We start from the raw sequence: 14,235 nt of genomic DNA on the forward strand, positions 1-14,235 counted from the left end.
TTCTTACTGGCTTAAGGCAGATGGAAATTGGAATGGTTTCTGATTTCCCTGAGGAGAAATTATTTATGTAGCATGCTAAGTAAGTATAAGAGCCAGTTTGGTGTAGTAGTTCAGGCATTAATCTAGAAACATAGCAATTGTGAATTATAGTCCTGCTTTAGACACAAAGTCAGCTGAGTGGCCTTGAGCCAGTCACCCTCTCAGCCCTAGGAAAGAGGCAAGGGCAAGTCACTTCTGAGGAAAGGGGAAACATTTGCCGAGAAAATTGTGAGAGGCACCAAGGAGTCAACTCTGAAAAAAAAGGCATTAGACTGGAGTTGTTGTTAGTTGTGAAGTCATGTCTGACCCATCGCAACCCCCATGGACAATGTTCCTCCAGGCTCTCCTGTCCTCTACCATCCTCTGGAGTCCATTCAAGCTCACACCTACTTTTTGGCAACTCCATCCAGCCACCTCATTCTCTGTCATCCCTTTCTTCTTTTGCCCTCAATCTTTCCCAGCCTTAGGCTCTTCTCCAGTGAGTCCTTCCTTCTCATTAAGTGGCCAAAGTATTTGAGTTTCATCTTCAGGATCTGGCCTTCTAAAGAGCAGTCAGGGTTGATCTCCTCTAGGACTGACAGTTTGGATCGCCTTGCAGTCCAAGGGACTTCTCCAGCACCATAGTTCAAAGGCCTCAATTCTTTGGTGCTCACCCTTTCTTATGGTCCAACCTTCACAGCTATACATTGCAACTACAGTTAACATAATGTGTGGTAATAATGGAATTAATATAATATGTGGTATATTAATGTGATGATGGCCTGATTTACAGAACATACTAAGACATGGTGTAGTTTGTCTGGCCTGGTATTAAACCATGCTTATCATGATGCATGTTATGTAAAGAAAATTAACCTGTCCCCTGCTCCCTTTTGGAGGAATAGGAAAGTAAAAGAAGCTGTTACTTTAGCTTCCCTAGGCCTTGTCAGCTTTCTTCCAAAGACTCCCCAGTTATCAGGCTATTGCTCAGCAGCCTGGCCAAAGTAGCATCATATTCTTAAATAACTTTTGTGTGCTGCTGATACCTCTCATCCTGCAGTAAAAACTAGTGAGTTTGTGCAAAAACTAGTGAGTGTGCCACAGAGATAACTTCAGTCGAACAAGCAAATTCAAACAAATCAAGCCCAGTTAGGTGTTTGATGGTACAATATATGGTTGACAAAGTCAGTCTGGCCTTTCCTTAGTGCAGAGAGTTTACAGTGTCTACCTTCACATTCTTAGATACTGTTGTTGAGACATTGGATGTCCAAAATGTGATGTTTTTTCTCTTTTTATCCATGAATGGCATGTGCCAGATAAGCTGAAGGGAAAGTTGGGGTGCTTCTCTAATCTTCTGGTCTCTTGCATGTGTCCCTGTCAGCAATGATAAATCCCCTTGACTTCTCTATTGGCAGGATGTATCTCAGCTCAGCTAAGCCGTCTCTGTGGCTCCTTCCTTTTCTGTGTTAACAGGGAGCTGTTTTGTTTCTTGGGTGAGGTTGATGTGGTGGGGCTATGCTTGGGAAATGTGTTTTGCCGTAGCAGCAGCAGACTCCTGTTAAAGCGAAGACTCCCACAGTTCTCGGGGTGCTCTCAGCCATCAGCAGCCTGCATGGATGACTAAGAGAATTCGACAAAAATATATGATTACATGATCTCTCTCATTTTCTGCTGCGTGCGCTTTTGTGGCCACAGAAAAAGGGAAACAGAAGTCTAGAATATTTCATATAACAAGCTATGATTGAAGAGAACGTGTTTACTAATCAACGTATTGTCATCACAGAAGTAGAAACATTGCTACCCTGTTTTCCCGAAAATAAGACCTCCCTGGATAATAAGCCCAATCGGGCTTTTGAGTGCATGCACTAAAATTAAGCCCTCCACCAAAAATAAGCCCTCCCTGAAAATGTTGCAACATAACAGCAGCCATGAAGTGACCATGCTCGCCGCCTCCTGCACCCCCAAAATAGTAAGACCTCCCTGAAAATAAGGCCAAGCGCTTATTTCGGGGGTAAAAAAAAAGACCCTGGGGAAACACAGTATATATTGTGGAGACTTTGTTCGCTAGGTGCTAGGCCTTTCATATCACTGTTGGTAATTCCAAAACAGTGTTGCATTACCTAGGTCAGGGGTGTCAAACTCGGCCTGTGGGCCACCCTCTAAACAGCCAAGGACTGGCCCACAGTGCCTCTTCCAGCAAAAACTGAGCTCAGGAGGGCCTCAACTTCAAACACAACTCTGATACAGCCCTCAATGACATCAAGTTTGACATCCCTAACCTAGGTCATGCAGGCTCACTGTATATGTAATCCTCCAGCATTGGTTTTACAAATGTGTGATGGGTAGATATAAAAAGTAAGGAAGATGACCTTGACAAAAATATGCAAATATTGTTGCTTAGGCCAAAGGGAAGTAAAGCATTTTTTATGTCCAAATCATCCAGTTAACATTTGGAAGCACTTCGCTGTACTATTAAACGAGGGAAGAGTTACAGCACAGTTGTAAGATCCTGTTATTATAACCAGTCTCATTTTTGAACATATGGCCATGGGGATTGATACTGTGATGGTCATATGTGTGAGGATCAATGGTAGGTTATTTTTTTCAGTGCCATTGTAACTCTGAATGGTTGGTAAACAACATGTTGTAATTTGAGGACTAGTTGTAATACAAATAGAGGAAGGCTGAATTTCCCACACTGATTTAATCAAATCTACCCGAAGGGGGGAGAGAAGTTTGAAGTGCTCCAGGCAGGTTTTACATAGGATATGAAGTAGCAGCATTCTTTACAAAGTTCTCTCCATGGCAGTAGTATCACAGGTAGAGCTATGGCTGAGGAGACTTCACAGTACAGCAGACTTCAGTTGCTTGTTTCCTGTGTTGATAATAACTGCAAATGAAGCCAGTGTAAGAAATCACTTTCTGGATTTTCAGATGTGGCAATGATGTTGGCCAGGTGTTCTATTCTGGCCCTAATTGGTGGATTCCCATCAGTGGTGGGTTCCGGATCCCCGTTGCAACTGGTACGCTGCAACAGGGCGGGTGTCCACCACGTGCATGTGGAATGTGTGCGCATGCACACCCACTACCTGCGATGCTCCAGCTGCTCGATGGAGTGTCGCGCAGGCACCGTACGCTCCTTGCATGTACACAAATGGCCTGGTTGTGTCAAATACAGGTAAGCATGGTGGGCACTCCGGAACACCGTACCGGAACGGTACCTGGTGCTCCCAGCAGGCACCAGTATGCCCGTACCGGGTGCTACCAGCAGGCACCAATACACCCGTACTTGGTGCTCCCAGCAGGCACCAATACGCCTCTACTGGTGCTCCCAGCAGGCACCAATACGCCCGTACCTGGTGCTCCCAGCAGGTACCAGTACGCCCGTACCTGGTACTCCCAGCAGGCACCAGTACGCTTGTACCTGGTGCTCCCAGCAGGCACCAATACGCCCGTACTGGGGCGTACCTGTCGTAACCCACCACTGATTCCCATGATTCTTTCCCCTTCCTACCTGTGCTGGGAAAGCAAATACCTTTTCTTTCTGTGAGCAGGTCTTTCAGGGTATGTGTTTTCTATTTATATCAGTAAGAACATCCAACAGTCATAGAATCATATTGTTGGAAGTGATGTTAGGGGTAATGGCGTCTAACTACCTGTTGCTTGCTCACAGTGATCATTTCATTAGTCCATGGATAGGTTGATGGCGCAAACATGAAATGCCACCATTTCATCTTGCTTTCATTCAAGCTGATCACTTATTGCAAGTTTCAACCCAGGCTTTGCACTTAATTCAAACATACACCTGTTTTCAGCACTTGCTCCTCAAGCTTATTAGAAGACCTTTAGCAAGCCCAGAAATGTTAGTAGACTGTCGTTCAGAGCAACTGGGAGTTACATCCAGTGTGTTGCTGTTCAGGAAAACTACAAGAGCTTCCTTGCTTCCTTGATGTGCTTGCCTGCATGAATGTGTGTATGAATGCATACCCATGTAGCCATACAACTTTCCTACTTTTCCCACTCTTTCTCCTTGCAACTTTTCTTTCCTCTCCCTTCTATTAGCTATTCCCATCTTTATTTCCTCCATGATCTCCCAGAGTTTAAGATTCATGGAACAGTGTCTTTGAAGAGGAGGCTATCCCAAAATATGCTAGCAATGGGAGCAGAGATAATTACAGGTCACATGATCATGGGGATGCTGCAACAGTTGGGTGAAAAACTGTCACAGGTCACTTTTTTCAGTGCTGTTGAAACTTTGAATGGTCACTAAATGAATGGTTGCAACCCAAGGACTATCTGTAATTCAAATGAGTATCTTGAAGGCTTGTTGGTTGTTGATATTGGTTAATTGTATATAAGACATGTTGAAATCCTCTTTAAAGAAATTAGCCAGATGAGTGAACTATTATGTCTCCTATCAGGCTCAACATCTTTATCAAGGTTTCTTTTTTTTAAACAAGTGATGGGCAGGTTTTGATTAAAGACTCTGCTTCTCTTTCAAACATCTCACTCAATCTTTGTCTGCTATCAAGGTCCTCATTTAATGTTCCCATATGGCAATGACCTAAGGCTGCTGCTGCTTATCTTGTCAAATTTTGGTTGGTTACGAGTCTCCCAAAAGGCTGCCCTGCATGAAGGCAAGGCACAATCTTGCTAGTGCCCCAGGGCCGGATAATGCAAAACAAAATGGTAGCAAATACGAAAAAGAATTTTATAGGAGAAGAACCAAGGTCCAGGCCCATTAAAAGGAAACCCAAACAAAATTGTTTTATTTTTTATCTTGAAACCTTAGAAACCACGTGATCCAGGATAGCAACTTCTCTGGGCTTGTGAGGGAAAGTGTCACAATATTAAGAGTCCTTATCTGAGGCAAAGCTATTTATGGCTTTGGAGCAGACGGGCAGTGGGTGTATTCTTTTAAAGATTTGTCACCAAAGAATTCAAACCTGAAACCAAACTCTAACCAGCAGTCTGTTTACCAGTTCTGGAGCACTGAACTAGATGAATTGTAGACAATTAAAATCTTGCTGTAGAGAGAAGAAAGGGTACTTGCAAGCACATATGCTGTAGAAACTGAAATGAGGTATTCCTGAGAGTTCTATTGGATACGGTTAGCAAAAGGATTTAGGAATTGAGTTATGACAGATTACCTTGATGGGGACTGATAGAAAGAGCTGGCTGAGAAACCAGGAGGCCTTTTGGCAATAAACTGACTCATGCTAAGCTGTTACCCAGCTGTGCATTTCAAAAGAGGCTAATGAATGGGTATAATTAGGTAGAAAGGGAATTCCAGCTACTTGGAGTAGGCTAAAGGGACTGTTTGCAAGATGTTGGCCTTCCTGGTTCTCTTTCTGTGTTTTTTTTTACCCCTTTTATTTTATTAATTTTATCTATACTGTTTGCAAATTGTTAAAAAATAAGTTTATTTTGGAAAAAAAAACATGCTCTCAGCTGAGCTATATCTTCAGTGGGGAGGATGATCTAAAAAGAAAGATGTTCCGGATCTGATATGGGCATGTTACTAACTTAATTACTGTAGTGATTCACTTAACAACTGTTGCAAGATAGGTTGTAAAATAGGGCAGAACTCACTTAACTGTCTTACTTAGCAACATGATTTTGGGGCTCAATTGTAGTCATAAATTGAGAACTATAATTATCCTCCCAGGAAGCAGTCAGTCAGTTTATTTGGTACAGCATGGTTAGAGTAAAGATACCTTCAATCCATAACCCTCTTAAGTAACCACCTCCAAATCTGAAATTTAGAATAGAATAGAACAACAGAGTTGGAAGGGACCTTGGAGTTCTTCTAGTCCAAACCCCTGCCTAGGCAGGAAACCCTACACCATTTCAGACAAATGGTTATCCAATCTCTTCTTAAAAACTTACAGTGTTTGAAAGCATTTATCTTATTTCTCTTGCTTTTTCGCAGTGCCCAGCTTTTTCAAGCTCTATGTTACAAATATTGTAGTTCTGATATTTATATATTTATCTTCCATTATCATGTTTGCTACGGCCCTGGGAACAATCTCTTTTTCAGTTCTCAAGTATACTGACCTTTCTAAATCAGATTAACCCAGGTTTTTCAGTTTCCCTTTTAGTTTCATAATGAGCTCCTCGAAGTCTTCTTTTATTTCCCTTTAATGAAGCGATGTCTATATATTTTAAATGGTTAGTATTTCAGCTTCCTATTTTGATTCCCACTGTCATTTCCTCTAGTTCTTCCATTCTTATAATGTATATGCTATATAAATTAAATGGATAGAAGGCTAACAAGCATTTTTGTCTCACTCCCTTTCCTATTCTGAATTACTCTTCTTGTTCATTGCAAGAAACCCTGAGAAGAACACTCGAGTGTTGTAACGCACCCATTACCTGCAGTATATTTCACATTCTGATCAGTAGTGGACTCATTTTTTTTACTACCAGTTCTGTGGGTGTGGCTTGGTGGACGTGGCATGTCTTGGTGGGCGTGGCAGGGGAAGGTTACTGCAAAATCCCCATTCCCTCCCAATCAATTGGGACTCAGAAGGTAGAGATTAGATGGGGGTGGGGCCAGCCAGAGGTGGTATTTACTAGTTCTCTGAACTACTCAAAATTTCTGCTACCGGTTCTCCAGAACTATCAAAACCTGTTCAATACCACCTCTGATTCTGATACAATATATACCAGAGGTGAAAAACTCTTATTTCATTAAGAGCCACATGAGTGTTGTGTTTGACTTCGGGGGACTCTGTGTGTGTGTGTGTGTGTGTGTGTGTGTGTGTGTGTGTGTGTGTGAGAGAGAGAGAGAGAGAGAGAGAGAGAGAGAGAGAGAGAGAGAGAGAGAGAGAGACCAGGGGGCATGGCCAGCTCAATGTCACTCATCAAGGCTCTGTTTTCAACCTCCTGAAGCCCTCTGTCAGCGAAAATGGAGCTCAGGAGAGCCGCACACAGTCTCCCCTAGCTCCGTTTTTGCTGGCAGAGGCACCGCGGGCTATTCCTTCACTATTTCCAGGGTGGGCCTGTGGGCCAGGTCTAAGCACTCCGTGTGCCAGATCCAGTCCCCGGACCTTGAATTTGACATCTCTGATCTACGCTATCAAAGCTTTTCAACAGTCAGTAAAGCAGGTTAATTTCCTCCATCTTACCTTAGCTATCTGATATCTGCTTTTTCTGAAACCTCCTTGTTCATGTTGCATTCCTTGTAGATTATTCCTTGTAAGTTCTTAAATAAAACTTTGCTTGAGTAAGTAATTAGTGCAATGGTTCAATAATTAATATATTCTCTTCCAACTTCAGTTACATGTACGTACCATCCTCCTGTCTAAGCTCTAGGCCAGATAGCTTTGTTCCATAGTTATTGACATAGAGAAATATGAAACTTTAAACAGTTGAAAGGGTATTTCACCAAACCTTGGGCGATCCTATTTAACAGCTGACCTATTACCTGCCTTGTGTCAATGTGCAGTAAATTTAATTCATAGATATAGTCTTTGTTCATAATTATTTCTACAATCTCATATATAATGAGTTGCTTTTTTAAAAAAACTCACATTGTCCTGTAATCAGGGGTGGGATTCTACTGGTTCGGACCAGTTCGGGCGAACTGGTAGCTCTGACGATCTGCTGGGAGCGAACTAGTTCACTCAAATGATCAGCTGGGCCCGCCTGCCTCTGCACTATACTGACCTATATTCCCTTTTCTGAAGCCCAGCTGATAGGCATGGCAGAGTGGATTGGCGCGCCTCAGCTGTTTTGCACCGGGGATGCAGTAGAAGGTAAGTTTCAAATGCACTGTGTATGTGCAAAGCGCTCTCAGCAAACCAGTTGTTACCCTGGTTGAACCCCACTACTGCCTGTAATGGATTTCCTCTGTGAATAGTCCTTTCCCAGCTTTTGATTTCTGTGATCTTCTTAAAAACATCTCTCCTTTTTCTTTTAATTTTTCTTATTATCCCCTACTTGTTGACAGTGTAGTTCCTTGTCCTTTATTGCATGACTTTGGAAGAACGAATGCTTTTATTTTCCATCTTTCTTTGCTATCATGATAACTTGTTCAAAAACCACTTGGATATTTTTGTCTTTGAAATCTTGGCAATATTTATATCTGCTTTAGCCTTCACAATGTCTCTTATCTATTCCCATAGCTCAGATTTTCTTTTGCATAAGAGAGTATTGAATCTGTTCCTTGTATCAATCCTTTATCATAACTATATGTCCTCTAGGTTTAAATCTGGAACAGTTGCTCTCTTTAGTTTAACCCATATATTTGATGCCAATAATTTCTGATTCATAATTTGTATCCAGCAGTGCAGACTACTGACTGCTGTTAATTTTAATGCAAATATTTATACTATTAATTAATTTACCTGGTCTAAGGAAGGGACATCTGCAAGAAACTTCTGCACATAAAACATCCCTTTCTAATGGTAAGAGCAAAAGCTATGCAATTTTGGTAAGCCATGGAAAAGGAGAACAGAGAGAGTAAACCAGTTTCTGATGGAAAACACATGTGAAGTCCGTTAGCTATTTCCTTTGAAAGATATTCTAGTTTACTTCTACTGTGTGAATAACAGATGTCCTAGAGCTTTTAAATTTAACTTAGACATCCTGATATAGTATCTGTGGCTTTATACCTCTTGCTTGGGCCTTGGGAAGTGCTTGTGACAAACTTTTAAAGTCGTAACATGTCAATCTTTATATTGGTTGATCATTATACTTTATTTCGCTGTGTCAATGGGATCTGGGGCTAGGTGGAATCAAAGAGCTGTAATGTCAGTGTTCAAAGTAACATCCCCAATGAAAGAAGACCCCGAGGCTTGAAGTACTTAAAGTTCCATTTTATTGGAGATGTCATAATGGCACATCTGGGAAAACCCGAATCTGAGAGTTCCGGTTTTCCACACCCAAAAGAAAGTCAAAGATGCATCCCCTGCACCCACAAGTCCATCACATGGTCCAATCAATTCACCATCCCAACTGGAGACAACCCCCAGTCACTCCCATCCAGGTGCAGGCCGAATGCCCTTGACTCCCAGAGAAAGGAATCTTGTTATGGCTAATCCTCCTCCACTCCACATAATTCCCCCATCCATTTTTTCCAGGTACTAAATGTGGCAGCCCTGAAGCTCCAATGCTAAAGATGGCTTCCAGGGCTGACACGTAGAGCTGTTAAGTCCAATTCTTTGAGGAATGCCACATTAATTGCTTGTCCCTATGGCAAAATATGCATGGACCACTCAACAACGCTTTTGCAAATCCTGACTTGGAAAACAATGTATGTTTGCTTAAAATGAAACTGACTTGCAGTCCTATTTATTTATGTTTCCTGTGCTTCCCACATCCATTTCTAAAACAATCCAATCTTGTTGGAATTTTTTCTATATTACATACTGTATCACTTAAAGACCTTATCTCTGTTTTGTCTTTGGATAAATCTTTGTTTCTGAAAGTGCATATGTTTTGATACATACTAAAGTATTTCAGACTCATAGACCTATAAGTGGATAATGTGAACATTCACTATCACGATTGATAGCTGTGCGAGTGCAAAGTAAGGAGAGAAACAGCAATATCTCTGTTAGAGAAGGAGCAAGCTACTATTATAGCTAAGTTCCTATAAATGATGACCTGGTAGCCTCTTTGGAGGGAGGGAGAGTCTCTATATCTATGGGGGATTATTTATTTAGCTACCTTTGCCGTTTTGCCCAGGAACATAAAGAATTGATCCCTGCAGAAAGAGAAAAAGAAGACATCAAAGGGATATGTCTCTTGAAAGCTTACTATATTCCCTGCTGCTACATTTCACACTTCACAAAGGTTAAACTGGAAAGAGCTGGGCATATCCACTTGGAGCTTCATTTTAGAGTTAGCAGTCCTTCATGTTCACTATTGATCTGGTCCAAGATATAAAGAAAAGTTGAAATTTTACCCAGGTTGTTTTGAATTTTAGAAAAACACAATGAAAGCCACTAATTCTTTTTGTTGCGAAATTAGGCAGCACATTTAAATGTGCAGTCAGTAAATGGACTTGTGCAGGTTTGTTGAGGTTTGGCTGTATCTGTGCTGGCTTGGAACACAATTCCTTTCTGCTTCCTTCCAGAGGACTTGAGTGTGTGTGTGTGTGTGTGTGTGTGTGTTTGATCATGAGTCAGTAGCTTTGTTCTCAAAGGTACAAGGATAAGGGTTCCCCCCACCCCACCCGACTCCTTCTAAATTCAGAATAAACAGGTTCCAGTTCTATAATCTCAGCTGGTGGGCAAGTCCTTGGATCAACTGCACAAAATTGCTGGAGTGGTAAATAACATTGAGGACGGAGCAAGATATACACACCGCAGATTGGATCGCTTGGTCAGCTGAGCCTTATTCCAGAAACATCTTTTTTAATGCAGCCACATACAAGGTCATATCTCTGGAAATAAAGATGATTGGCTATAGGATGGACAGCTGAATCCTAAAAAGCACGGTTGACGGGATCCTTGTGGTGTGACTGAAAATACTGTTGCAACCATTGAAAATAATCTCTTAAATGGTGCAGACCAGAAGAGAAATAGCTGTCAAGCAATTGCTAGCTTCATTTCTAATTCTATGAATGATCATTACTGCTATTGTAAAAAGCATTTGAAAATGTGATCAAAGCAAAATGAAAAGGTTATTTAATAATATTGTATTTATTAATATTGTACCATTGGGTGAAAATATATATATTTTGGGGGGGAGGGGACTTAGCTCAGTCTAGTAGTTGACAGGGCAGGCACGAATAATAGAGATAACATGTAGTACGCTTAGTAGATTAGCATCCTCATTAGTAGCATTCTTCCACCTGTTATCAGCAGAAAGATTAACATAATTTATGTGCTGTTTGCCATATGTGATGGTCACATCATGGGGATTTTTTTTGGTCCATTGTACATCCATACTGAGAAGCAGCCAGTCATGTAGTGAAGTGTGTGTATGTTCACTAATCTCACATGTAGTGATTTACATATAGGACTGGTAAAAATCCTTACAAAGAAATACCCTTCATTTCAGAAGTATACTATGTCATGTGCAGCTGTAAGGAAATCTCATGACAAAAGGCAAAATTGGAACTTAAAACTAAACCATTTTAGAAAAAGGAAATAGTTTACATATTTGTGACAATTGATGTTAATTGAATGGACAGCTCCTTGCTTACAAATTTTGTGAGAATTTTTTTTTGGCCTAAAAATAAAAGTTTCCAAAACTTGAAGTTGTATTGGGGGGTGTCACTGCTTTGAAATTCTGGTCTAACCCTAGTTAGACTTCAGAGAGTTATTTACTGTATAAGGACTACACTAACAATTTTTTTAAAAAAAAGATGTGGAGACTCTAGAAAGAGTGCAGAGAAGAGCAACGAATATGATTAGGGGACTGGAGGCTAAAACATGAAGAATGGTTGCAGGAACTGGGTATGTCTAGTTTAATGAAAAGAAGGACCAGGGGAGACATGATAGCAGTGTTCCAATATCTCAGGGGTTGCCACAAAGAAGAGGAAGTCAAACTATTCTCCAAGGCACCTGAGGGTAGAACAAGAAGCAATGGATGGAAACTAAACAAGGAGAGAAGCAACTTAGAACTGAGGAGAAATTTCCTGACAGTCAGAACAATTAATCAGTGGAACAACTTGCCTCCAGAAGTTGTGAATGCTCCAACACTGGAAGTTTTTAAGAAGATGTTGAATAGCCATTTATCTGAAGTGGTGCAGAGTTTCCTGCCTAGGCAGGGGGTTGGACTAGAACAGTGTTTTTCAACCTTTTTTGTGCAAAGGCACACTTTTTTCATGAAAAAAATCACGAGGCACACCACCATTAGAAAATGTTAAAAAAAATTAACTCTGTGCCTATATTGACTATATATAAAGTAATTCTCCCACGGCACACCTTACACTATGTCACGGCACACTAGTGTGCCGCGGCACAGTGGTTGAAAAACACTGGACTAGAAGATCTCTGAGGTCCCTTCCAACTCTGTTATTTTATTTTATTCTATTCTATTCTAAATACATCTGTGATATTGGATAAACCTCCTATGCTGCTTATTTTCTTCTTGCTGAAATATACTGGAGGAAATATAATTATTAACAGCTACATGAAGAAAGATCAATATCTAATAGTCTCAAATACACAAATACCGTAAGTTTATTTGAATCTTCATGTATTCTCCAAGATACAATCATAGTATTTAATTCTACTAGGTTGCTTAATACAGATTGGAACTAAATTTGCAGTGGAATATTGTTCTTTTGTAGAATTCTTCATTTGACAATACATGCAGTTTAAGAGTGGGAGATTTTTCTGCAGTCATGTGGAAACTTCTGATAGTATCATACTGTCACAAACCAGCCAGTTAGGCGGAAACCTCTTTTTCCATTGGCTGCACTTAGTTCTTCAAAAGAAAAGGAGGATAGGAATTGGGACTACAGATCAATCATAAGTGGTCCATGAGACAAATAGGCTGAGAACTTGAGGAAGAGCAGTTAAGGAGACTAAGTCTTTAATGTAGCCAGAGCTCACTGCATTTCTAATAGTGTGTGGAAGAGAGAATCCCAGTCACACAAGTGACATCTATATAAATTCTGTATTTTATGCAAAGGGAAGGGACTCCTGTAAAGACAAAACAGGGCTTCTGAATTTGCAGCAGTAATATGAAAGAGGGAATTTCTTCTGAAATCCCTTTATTTAGACAATTCTAAAGGTGGAAGAGGCTTGCCTCCTGCATCCACAGCCTTACAATGCTGTTTAAAACCATTGTGGTGTTTGATGTTCATGTCAGGCTATAATTTATTTCCTGCTCTTTTTTTTTCTTTCAGACTAAGGAGCTAAAGTTGGCATAAAGAACCCGATGGCTTTGCTTTCCACCATACAGTGTTTATAGCTGCACTAGATTTCCTGAATCTTAAACCAGAAGTGACACAGCCCTTTGGTATTCCAGGTGAGAGCCTCCAGTGGGATCAAGAAGGGGAAATAGCTGCAACTTGAAAGATTTGTTTTTCTGAATGAAATACATGCTGGTTTTCAAGGTGTTCACCTTCATGGGTAGTATTAAGGCTCTGGAAATGAGCAGGCTACCCAAAATCTGATGAAAGTGTCTGGCAATTCTTAAAGCAGGAAAAATTGAATACAGAGCTGAGATTTGGGTGAATCTTCCCAAATGATTTGCTTCCTGATAAGCTTGCCTTACTAAGAGTATTGCCAGCTCCCTTGTGGGTATTGCAGACTGCCAAAGGGCTGAATTTAGTAGTGCTTCTGCTTTTTACTTGGCACCTTCCATTTACTATGAAAGGGCAGAACCAGCAGTTTCGGATATTAGTTTTGTTGCTGCCTAGTGAAATCCCTCCCTATGTTGTGACACTGGTCTGTCTTGCCTTGTTCTCTAACGCTTGGATGTAATTCAGCCATGGATTCTGTCAGAGAAGGATAATATTCCTGTTGAAGCTCTCAAGAAACGTAGGTGCAGCTCCTGGATAATTCAAGTTCAGGAATTGAAGGGAGGACATGACCTCACACAGTCAAAAGAACTGGCTGCACAACTGACCTTTTTCAGGGGCAGTCACAAAGTGGTCCATATTGAAGGTGGTCTGGAGGAGGGGGCAGTGAAATCTTGTGACTGCAGTGAAGGAGAAAAAGCAGTCCAGAGGGTAATCTGTGAGGAAAATAAAGGCCAGCCAAAACAATATTCTTTTCTGCTCTTAATGTGTGCGGATTGAACACAAAGTGTCATTTCTCTTAACTGGATCCATTTAGAAATTATATGTGGTTATTTTTGTCCCCTGGCTTAAATTTATACAGCAATTAATCTTCCTCCTGGTTAACTTCTTATTATAGCCAACCCACAGTGGTCCGGTTCATTCTTCCCCCATCTGTGGCATGGTTTGCCACTAGCTTGTTTACAGTTATACTGCTTTATCTGCTGAAGAATCTTCAAAAGGCAAACCAACAAGAACATATAAATCAGTTTAGGTGTGCTGATTTTCTTAGTGACACGTAGAAGTCTTTGGGAGGTGACATACAAACCATAACAATCCAGTGGTAGCCAGTAATGAGCCATATGGGGCAATGGGAAGAAACAAAAGGGAACTTCCGGCCCCATTCATGTGTCAAACCATAAATCATGATGAATGGGTCATCCACTATTTAAACATTTTGGTGACTTAACTACACAATTCATTTTCATCAAGACGTGCACTTTTAAGAAGGAATAAATGTATCTGTTTTA

Source organism: Thamnophis elegans, chromosome 2 (assembly GCF_009769535.1).
Source record: "Thamnophis elegans isolate rThaEle1 chromosome 2, rThaEle1.pri, whole genome shotgun sequence".
Taxonomy (NCBI): domain Eukaryota; kingdom Metazoa; phylum Chordata; class Lepidosauria; order Squamata; family Colubridae; genus Thamnophis; species Thamnophis elegans.